The sequence below is a fragment of the Myotis davidii genome, unplaced genomic scaffold (genome assembly GCF_000327345.1).
Source record: "Myotis davidii unplaced genomic scaffold, ASM32734v1 scaffold555, whole genome shotgun sequence".
Classification (NCBI taxonomy): Eukaryota; Metazoa; Chordata; class Mammalia; order Chiroptera; family Vespertilionidae; genus Myotis; species Myotis davidii.
In genome coordinates this window covers 1,783,935-1,794,335 of record NW_006286315.1, presented here as the reverse complement: position 1 = coordinate 1,794,335, position 10,401 = coordinate 1,783,935, and positions in this window count along the sequence as shown.

Genomic DNA, 10,401 nt, shown 5'->3' with positions numbered 1-10,401 from the left:
CCGCCCCAGTCACCCCTAACTGCCCTCTCCTGCCAGCCTGGTCACCCCCAACTGCCCTCCCCTGCAGGCCTGGTCCCTCCCAACTGCTCTCCTGTGCCGGCCTGGTCCCCCACCAACTGCCCTCCCCTATAGGCCTGGTCCCTCCCAACTGCCCTCCCCTGCAGGCCTGGTCCTCCCAATTGCCCTTCCCTGCCGGCCCAGTCACCCCTAACTGCCCTCTCCTGCCAGCCTGGTCACCCCCAACTGCCCTCCTCTGCCGGCCATCTTGTGTCCACATGGGGGTGGCCATCTTGTGTGTTAGAGTTATGGTCAATTTGCAGATTACCTCTTCATTATATAGGATAGAGATAGATATAGATAGATATCTGTGCAGTAGAAAACCAAGTATTTACAAAGTTATTCATTGCATTAGTGTCTGTAACCACAAAAGAAAATATCTATCCAGATAGAAGTGGCTAAAATAAAATATACCCACAGAATGGCATACTCTGTCACCTTTAAAAGGAAAAATGAGGACAGTCTTGGTGCCCAATTAGAAGCTATCTCCAAGATGGATTAAGCAACAAAAGATGCAAAGAAATGTGTAGCGTACATCTAATACAAAGGTGGATATATGCACATACAATTGCTTCTAGATGCATAGAGGACCTCTGGATAAATAAACTGGTGCCACCAGGAAAGGGGCTGGGTGGGAGGAGACCTCAGACTGTATGCCCTGTGCACCTTTTAGATATTGGACCATGTGAACATATTGACAATCAAAAACAAAGTGCTATAAAAAATTTTTTTTAATTCACCTTTGTGGAAAAAGTATGTGCCTGTGCCCCCTTATTTATAACCACCACTTCTTGATTGATGTTTGGGACCAGATGGTTTTGCAGTACAACTACCCTGTGCACTACAGCATGTTGCACAGCCTCCACCCACTACTCCCATGGTGACAACCAAAAATGTCTCCAGACATTGCCCAGCTCCTACTTGAAAAACCACTGCCTTGAGTGGTTGAGCCCAGGACCTGACTTACAAAATGCCCAGCAGATACCACAATTATCATGACCTTCAATTCCATAACACTGATATGAGGTCAGGACAGTTACTCTCTTTATAGGTGAGATATCCAAGGCTCATCAAATATACAAATATTTCCTGGGGCAGGAGCAGGATTCAAACTCAGCCCGGAACAGTTCAGACAACGGGTCTTCAATCCCTGACCCAGTATGACTATAGCCCTCTGATATCTTTGGTTTAATTAAGCAATTAACACATTGTTTGCGGGTAGTTTTTATCACACGCTAACAGATGGCGTGGGCCATTTTTGCTAATTTTTTGCGCAAATGGCAACGTTCAGTAAAATTACGATAACTTTAGTTTACGTATTTATACGTTACCAGCATTCTACCGCTAGTCTATAAAAATACATATTAATATGTGTCCCGTGCTCTACTACACTGGTAGAACGTATAAATACGTTTCCTGCATACAATGTGTTAATCCAAACCCCTCTGAATGTTGCCCATCCTCAGAGCTTCCAGGCAATGTGCATATATGCTGAATACATTGTATTAATGAAAGAGAGGCCATCCCGGACCCAGCAAAACCACTGGTATTCATTTTCGTGAGGTGGGCTCAAGCCAACCTTTGTCTGACTCCGATGTGGAAGAAAATCATCTGTAATCAGAAAAATAATGGATAAAAATTGGTGCTGCCAGCACCCAGAGACCTCATCAGATTCCAGGGGGTCGGCCTGACACAAACGATGATAAAAGATGCTCTCTTGGCCCAACAACTAATTCACTGGTGTTCTAGGAACACCTCTGGGCAATTTAACACAGGAGAGAGGTGATGATGGGGAACGCTGCTGCACTGCTTCACATCTCAGCTGTGAAGTAGTATGGCACAGCTCCAACAAGGGCTCAGGTCCAAGAAGCCACATGGCCACCCCTCCTAGCATCCTAGACAGAGTCCAAGGAACCAGGGCCAGGTGTCCCAGGCAGGGAGCAAGGCTGGAGAGGCCATGCCCCAGGCACAGGACCCAGGAGCAAGCCCCCTAAAACATAGCTGGAAAGCAGACCTCCTCCTGCTTTGGGGCTGCCAGCTGTGCAGATATCTCAGCCTTCATAAGCCAGGATCTCAGGAACCTCATCAGTGTTCCCTGCTGCTGGTATAGAAGGTCTTCAGTGTAGAGTGTTTTTACAGTGCTCCGGCCATACGCATTCTTTCATTCGCCGATTACTGTTTGAACATCTTCACTGGGCCAGACATTGGGGACAGTGGCAACTAGACACATGTGTCTCCAGGGTCTTGCCATCTTTCCAGGGCTTGTCGCACCACACGGGTTCACGTCCACTGTGCTCCCAGATCCCACAGACCATTTGGGGGACTTGCTTCTGTTTCTCTGTAGTTCAATGAGGGAGGGGGACAAAGAGCTGCTTTCCTGGGGATCTGTCCACCTCTGCTTCCTTTCTCTGACAGCTCAGGGCATCAGACTGGGGAGCTTTGTTGTGGCTCAACTGTGTCTCCCCAAACCATTCTCTGCACCCTAACTCCCCTATGGCGCCCATAAGGAATCAAGCTTGTAACACTCCAAAGCCAGAGGAGTCTCTGCCTTCTACCCTTTCTTGCATGGTGTTCTTTCCTTGAAGAATGGAGGACAGAAGTCCTGGCTGTTTGAAGGAGGGAAAGGCTAAGGGGGAGATAATTTTTTAACTGGTTATTCAAAATTTCCCACCTTATCATCTTTCCATTCAAGAAAATCTTTGCATCCTTACAAAGAGGATGTGTTTTCCTTCAAGTATCTGCCTCCCAGAACCACCTGCAAGAGGGGGAAGTGGTACCTCTGTCTGGGATCAAGGCTTCTGAGTGCAGCAAGACCTGGCTGTGGGGTGGCATTCTCCCTCCAGCTCCCAAGGCTGAGCACTGGGTCGGCCTGCATATTCATTGAGCTCCCTCCCTCCTCAGATGGGCCATGACTTCCTCCAAGATGGTTTTCTTCTTCCCACCTCGATCCATCCCCCTACCCATCCATCTGCCCCACCCATCTATCCTCCCACCCCCATGCCACACACACACAAAGCAGGGCTTGGCCACAACACCTGAAAGTTCCTTAAGATGAAAAGATGCATTAGTTTTCTATGTCTGTGTAACAAATTACCATGAACTTAGCAGCTTAGAACAATAGCCATTTATTATCTCAGTTTCCATAGGTCAGGAGTCTGAGCATGACAGTTCTGTCCTCTGCGCAGGGTCTCACAAGGCTGCAATCAAGGTGTCGGCCAGGCTGGGATCTTCTCCCAAGCTCACATGGTTTTAGGAAGAAGTCATTTCCTTGCAGCTTAGAACTCACAGCAGCTTGCTTAGCCAAGGCCAGCAGGAGAGCATCTCTCTCCTCGTGACCCTCTTTTAAGAGCTCACCTGATTATATCAGGTCCATCCCAAATAATTTCCCTTTTGATTAACTCGGAGTGAACTGATTAGGGGCCTCAGTTACATCTGCAAAATCCCTTCAATTTTTCCTTGTACTATTGGTTAGAAGCGAGCCACAGGTAACCCCCATGTGCAAGGAGGGAGAACTAAACAAGGTGTGCAGATGGGAAGGCAGGAATCTTGGGGCCATCTTGGAATTCTGCTTACCTCAAACAGGTCCTTGATGGAGCTCAGATAACCAGGGGGTGAGCATCAGTCTTTGTTTAAAGGCAACAGAAAGCATGGGATAGTTCCTCAGAGTGGAGCTCCAGAAAGCCCCCAGAATTATGGTTTAACTTCTGAGCCCCAGGAGTCAATGCAGGAGGGACAATGAGTGACCATAGAGGCTGGACTCCCCACATCACAATGTGTCACTACATCAGTATTAGATGAAGATGAAGATAAAGATGGTGATGATTTTGAAGAAGAGAAAGAGAGGAGAAGAAGGAGAAAGAAGAGAAGGAGAAAGAAAACTATTAATCTGAAATTACTTACATTCATTTCTTAGGGCTTTCATAACAAATGACCACAAACTGGGTGGCCTAAAACAACAGAAACTTGTCTAGCAGTTTGGAGGACAGAACCCTGAAGTCATTGTCATTAGAACTACACTCCCTATAACACCTGTAGGGAATCCCTCTTTGTCTCTTCTTAGCTTCCTGTGGTTCACAGGCAATCTTTGGTGTTCCTTGGCTTGTACATGCATCACTACAATCCTCCGTGCAATCTGTGGAGTTCTCCTGGCTGTGGGGTGGCATTCTCCCTCCAGCTCCCAAGGCTGAGCCACCTCCCAGCACTGTCCCTCCATCTCCTTGAACTCTGTCGTAATTCCCCTCAGATCTCACCAAAATAAAGAGTCATTCTCTGAGGGTTAGCAGCTGAGTCACATGGCCGTCTTCTCATAAGGACACTAGTCACTTGGATAAAAGGCCCATCCTACTCCTCATCTCTGCGATGGCCCAATTTCCACATAAGGTCACATTCTAAGGTCCAGGGGTTTAGGACTTCAAAATATCTTTTTCGAGGAACACAATTCAACCTGTAATGGTCCTATAACACATAATTCATTGATAACTTCAGATATGGCTACATCCTCAAATTATATCATCAAAATTATCCTCTCTCTCTCTCCCTCTCCCTCTCTCTCTCTACCTCTCTCTTTTTTTCCTAAGAGTGACCACAAAGCTCCCAAGATGACTTTCATTAGGCTAATCTGCTTCTCAAAACCAATTGCTATGGCGAAGGGGATGGAATGGTGCTGAACACCCAAGCTGGGACTGCATGCCCACCCACAGGTCAGGATGGCAGGTGGCAAGCATCACACAATGCATATGGACTGTGAGTGGTGGGCTGGTGGGTCCCCAGGGGAAAATCAGGGACTATTATCAGAGGGAGGAACAAGGGAAGAAAAACTGGCAGAAATGACAGAAGCCCACCACACCATCCCAGGCCTGACAGTGCAGGGATATGGATTTGCAGTCCTGTGACGCAGTACTCAGTCCCAAGAAATCACACCTGTATCTATGGGGCTACTCACAGGGCATGGATTCAGTAATCACATATGCAAAGAGCCACCTCCCAGCACTGTCCCTCCATCTCCTTGAACTCTGTCGTAATTCCCCTCAGATCTCACCAAAATAAAGAGTCATTCTCTGAGGGTTAGCAGCTCATTGTGCTAGTTGAAATCACCCAATTCTCTCTCTCTCTCTCTCTCTCTCTCTCTCTCTCTCTCTCTCTCTCTCTCTCTTTCTCAGCCTGTACTTACTGCTCCATCACTAGTAATGACAACGAACATTTTTGCAATCTCAGTTTTTATTGCAAAATGATTGAGGACCAGTAAGAGTAAGTTATGCTACTGAAACTAAGGAAATTCTGCCAAGCAAACGGTGGGTGGATAGGAAGTCTTATGGCGGCAGCATAAATATATTTTCTCCCCCAAGGAACTGACTGAAATTAAGAAGCTATCACCACTATGTTTCAGACAAAATATATCAAAAGCATAAGCCATGATATTATCATTTGACAATTTTAGATCTAGTCAAATGGATATGGCCCCAGGGTGAAAAGGAGCTGCTCCATAACTAGACTATGGTCAAGAATAATAAAAGTGAGGTCCTCTTTGTTCAACATTTTCTCCTTCCTTGAAAGGACACTTGATGGTAGCCTCAGGGCCCCTGCTGGCCAGATATTAAGTCTCTCCAAGTTCCAGAACCCTGCCCCAGGGCAACCCTCAAACCAGAGCCACCACTTACAGCCACATAGATTGTGTACAGCCCAATTCTAGGGGGTTGCTTTCATGAATAACATGTGGGTGGTACAAGGCACAGCTTACATAAATCATCAGTCGCTTACATTCCATCTCCAAATCAATTTATGGGAGGTAAAAATTTCCCACAGATGTATCAGTCATGAGTCCACCTGGCCTACATGAGGCAGGAGCAAAGGAGGTGTGGTCAAATGTACTTGGATGATCTTTAAGACTAAATCAGAGTTCCTCAACTTCAGCACTATCAAAATTTGGGGCCTGCCGAAACCGGTTTGGCTCAGTGGATAGAGCGGTTTGGCTCAGTGGATAGAGCGTCGGCCTGCGGACTGAAAGGTCCCAGGTTCGATTCCGGTCAAGGGCATGTACCTGGGTTTCGGGCACATCCCCAGTAGGAGATGTGCAGGAGGCAGCTGGTCGATGTTTCTCTCTCATCGATGTTTCTAACTCTCTCTATCTTTCCCTTCCTCTCTGTGAAAATCAATAAAATATATTTAAAAAAAAAAAATTTGGGGCCAGATCATCTTTGTCTTGAGGGGCTGTTTTGTACATTGTAGAGTATTTACCAGCATCCCTGGCCTCTGCCCACTAGATGCCAGCACCATCCCTCCCTCAGCTGTGACAACTAGTCACTTGGATAAAAGGCCCATCCTACTCCTCAGTCTTTGTTTAAAGGCAACAGAAAGCATGGGATAGTTCCTCAGAGTGGAGCTCCAGAAAGCCCCCAGAATTATTGGCTCCATATATTGTCAAATGTTTGGTGGGGGTGAGGGGGTCACCACCTAGTTGAGAACCCCTGGACTAGATATATAATATGCAAATTACATGTAAATCTGAGAGTCAAAGGTCACACATATGACCTTCTAGCCAATAGGGGAAAAGTCTGCAAGAGGTAATGGAAGTAGGAAAAGAAAAAGGAAATTAAGTTCCTGCTGCCAATAACAATACAAGTCCAGCAGATGTTGTTGGAAACCTTGTTAGAAGATATTGTAAACTTTAATCAGATCCCGTACTGCTCCCCCAGCAGGAGCTCACCACTAAAAAGTCCTAGAAGTCACAAAGCCCAAAACACAGGCAAAAAGAGCAAAGAAACCACAGATTGAGACAAAAAGATGCCCCTCCAACACCAGTCATTTCCACTAAGGGAGAAAAAAAATGAAATCTTGAAAATAAAGACAGCTGGGAAACCAAGGTATCTTGTAACTTTTCATTATGGAAATTTCTGCAGAAAAAGCAGAGAAAATTGCACAATGAACTGCCATGTACCCAGCACCAAGCTTCAAGAAATTGTTCACATTTTGCCAACCTAGTTCCATTGTCCCTACCCAATGTCATTTTCTTCCTTCCCATCTTCCTTCTCTCCTTCCTTCCTTTCTGGAATCTTTTAAAGCAGATGCCAGACTTCATGTCATTGCATCCACAACACATCAGTATGCATTTCTAATCTAAGAGTTTGGCTTGGTTTCTACATAACCTCCACGCCATATTTAACAGATGTAACTTGAAGTAACTAATTCTTGCAAGTGAAGAAAAGATCTAATTGTCATCTCAGAATCTTTTCTACTAAAGCTATTCAAATTTGAACTTGTATATGAACCACCTGGGGATCTGGTTAAAATGAAGATTCTGGTTCAGTGTGTGTGGGCTGGTCCCTAAGAGTCCATATTTCTACCAAGCTCCCAGGACAACCCCCAAAACAGAGCCACCACTTGCAGCCATATAGATTGTGTGCAGCCCAATTCTAGGGGGTTGCTTTCATGAATAACATGTGGGTGACACTAAAGATCCATGGACCACACAAGAGGAAGGATCAGCCCAAAACACCACAGCAACCAAACAAAAAATCATGACTGCTCTGGATTCCAAGGTCTTGAGTGAGAGGAGAGGCTGAAACCACTTGAGACTGGAGCACAAGTATATTAGTTTCCTGTGACTGCTGTAACAAAGTATCATAAGCTTGTGACTTAAAGCAACAAAATGTCTAGAGGTCAGAAATCCAAAATCAAGGTGGCAGCAGGGCTATGCTCCCTCCTGAGGTTCTATGAGCAAATCCTCCCTTGCTTTTTCTGGTGACTGGTGTGGGAGGCAACCAATCAATGTGTCTCTCTCACATCAATACTTCTTTCTCTCTTCTCTCTTCTCTCTTCTCTCTCTTTTCTCTTCTCTTTCTCTCTTCTCTCTCTCCTGCTCTTATAAGGTAACTTGTCTTTGGATTTAGAGCCCATAAAGATAATCCAGGATGATCTCCTTATCTCAAGATCCTTAACGTGATCACTTTTGCAAAGACACTGTTTCCAAATAAGGTCACATCCCGCCTGTTTTGAGAATAAGAATATGGTCATATCTTTGGAGAGAAAGAGCTTGTTACAGGGATAAGAGGAAAAAGTGAAGTGAGGAAAAATGCAGAAGCAAGGACAGGTCCTGTCTCTGTGACAGTGGCTAGTAAGTCAGGCCCAAGGTACAACTGTGTGTCAATAGGGTTCCCACCGGAACTCAAGGGCAGCTCATCTGCTTCCAGCTCCTTGAAGAGAGAGCATTTCTATTTCTGACAGCAAATTAAAGGAAGAGGAGGGGGTGAGAAAGCCCATTCTCTGCTGGCCTAGTTCCTAAGGAATCGTGCCTCTGCCTCAGAGACATTCTCAATCTTATTCAAGGATAAAGTGGTTTATTGATTGCCATAATTAAAAAGCAATGTCAAAAAGAACCAACGTCAGCATTTCTCATTTGCATTTACACATGAGCAAGAGCAGCTTAGTAAAACGGGTGCACTAGGGTTTTATTTTCTCCATCCCGAGAAGGCTTCCATTATCTGGTGCTAGTGTTGGGGTCAAGCCTCATTTCTAGAGCAGCAGTTGATAAGGTGTTAAATTTCGATTGTGCACTGGGTCACCTGTTCTCGCTTCAATACTTTAGTTATGTTATCAATAGGTGGTGCCCCCAGTACTAGACTTGGGGTGAATGTGGTTTGGAGCTCCCATATGGGCTGTTTTTCCATCAGTGTCTTGGTGTGGTTTTGAATGAGCTTGTCTGCTCACAACTGGAGCACTGTGTTGATTTAAGATGGTTGGTTGACTTGATATGGCAGTTGTTCTTCCTTTCTGATTTCATACTAGCTGGTTAATAGGATATTTTCTTCTTTGGTTTTGGGAATGTGAACTTAATGAAACACTGGACTCCTCAAATCAGAAGGAAAATTAAGATACATTTATAGCTTATATGGTAGATTTAGTAAATGTCACATAGTAGGTCCTCAAATTATTAAGTAAGTAAATGCATGAAAGTATGTCAATGCCCAAATGGACTATGTACAAATATAGTGTGTCTCAAAAAAATGTGTTCATATTTTGAATAATTACAAAGGCAGAGTTTATTCAAGTACATTTCATTTTCAAAATTTAAAGTGTATATACATTTTTTGGAAGACCCTGTATATATACTATTACACCTGAAAATTAGTAGTTAGAAGCTGAGGAAATGTTGGGAGAGGGCGGATCTTATTGAGTCATTAATTATAGCATGGTTTATTTTTTTTTAATATATTTTATTGAGTTTTTACAGAGAGGAAAGGAGAGAGATAGAGTTAGAAACATCGATGAGAGAAAAACATCGACCAGCTGCCTCCTGCACACTCCCCACTGGGGATGTGCCCGCAACCAAGGTACATGCCCTTGACCGGAATCGAACCTGGGACCTTTCAGTACGCAGGCCGATGCTCTATCCACTGAGCCAAACTGGTTTCGACTAGCATGGTTTATTTTAATCCCACTAAAGTATTTTTTGCCAAATGGACTTTGGGCTAAAACAAGTTCTGCTTTCTATTTGTTCAGATTATACCTGGCCATATGCAAATGGGGCAGGAGAGTGGGAGGGAGTTTATTCTATTCAATTCAACAAACATCTGTTGAATGCCCTATGCTTTGTGCCAGTGAGATACCAAAATTAATGAGGCACCACCCTATTCTCAGCCTTGTCAGAGAAAAATGGTTATAAGAAAAAAAAATGCATTCACACTAACTCAAGGGAAAGGACCACACTGCAAGGCTCTAATAAGCAAACTCATGGATCTGAGAACCAAATTAAAGGCAATTAGACAAGGAAAACTTCCTCTTTCTGGCTTTCAGCCCATGAACTTTATCTCTGCTTCCCTCACTCGTAGCCATCTTTTTCTTTTTGCTCATGGTCAACCACTGGCTGATTAGCTACTGTGTCTCTTGGTTCAAGTCTTGAGAAAGAGGGAATTGGGTTTCAGGTCAACCAATTGAATATAGGGAGTAGACATCACATGGTACAAATATGGTGCCTAGACCCACCTTTCAGCAGTATATGTGAGTAGGGGGATTGTGGGCACTACAGGCACTCCAGAACATATTTTTTTCTGTTTTTAACTCTCTCCCCTGTCCCCTAGTTGAAAATAGCATGAGACAATCTAGGATAGTACTTGGCTCAAAAATATTTGAAAAAGAGAAGGAGAAAGGAAAAGTTGGACCAAACTCTGGACTTCATGGTTTCCTAAATTCACTCTGCAAGTTTGAGAAATAAATGTCAGTTCCTGAGAACCAACAGCAAAACATGTTCTATCTGGGTTTGTTCCCAGACCTGAAATGCTCGGCTGGGTAAATTTACCCACACCTTGGCGTAACTGATATGGTGTGGGAGTCTGCATTGTACCCTGATTA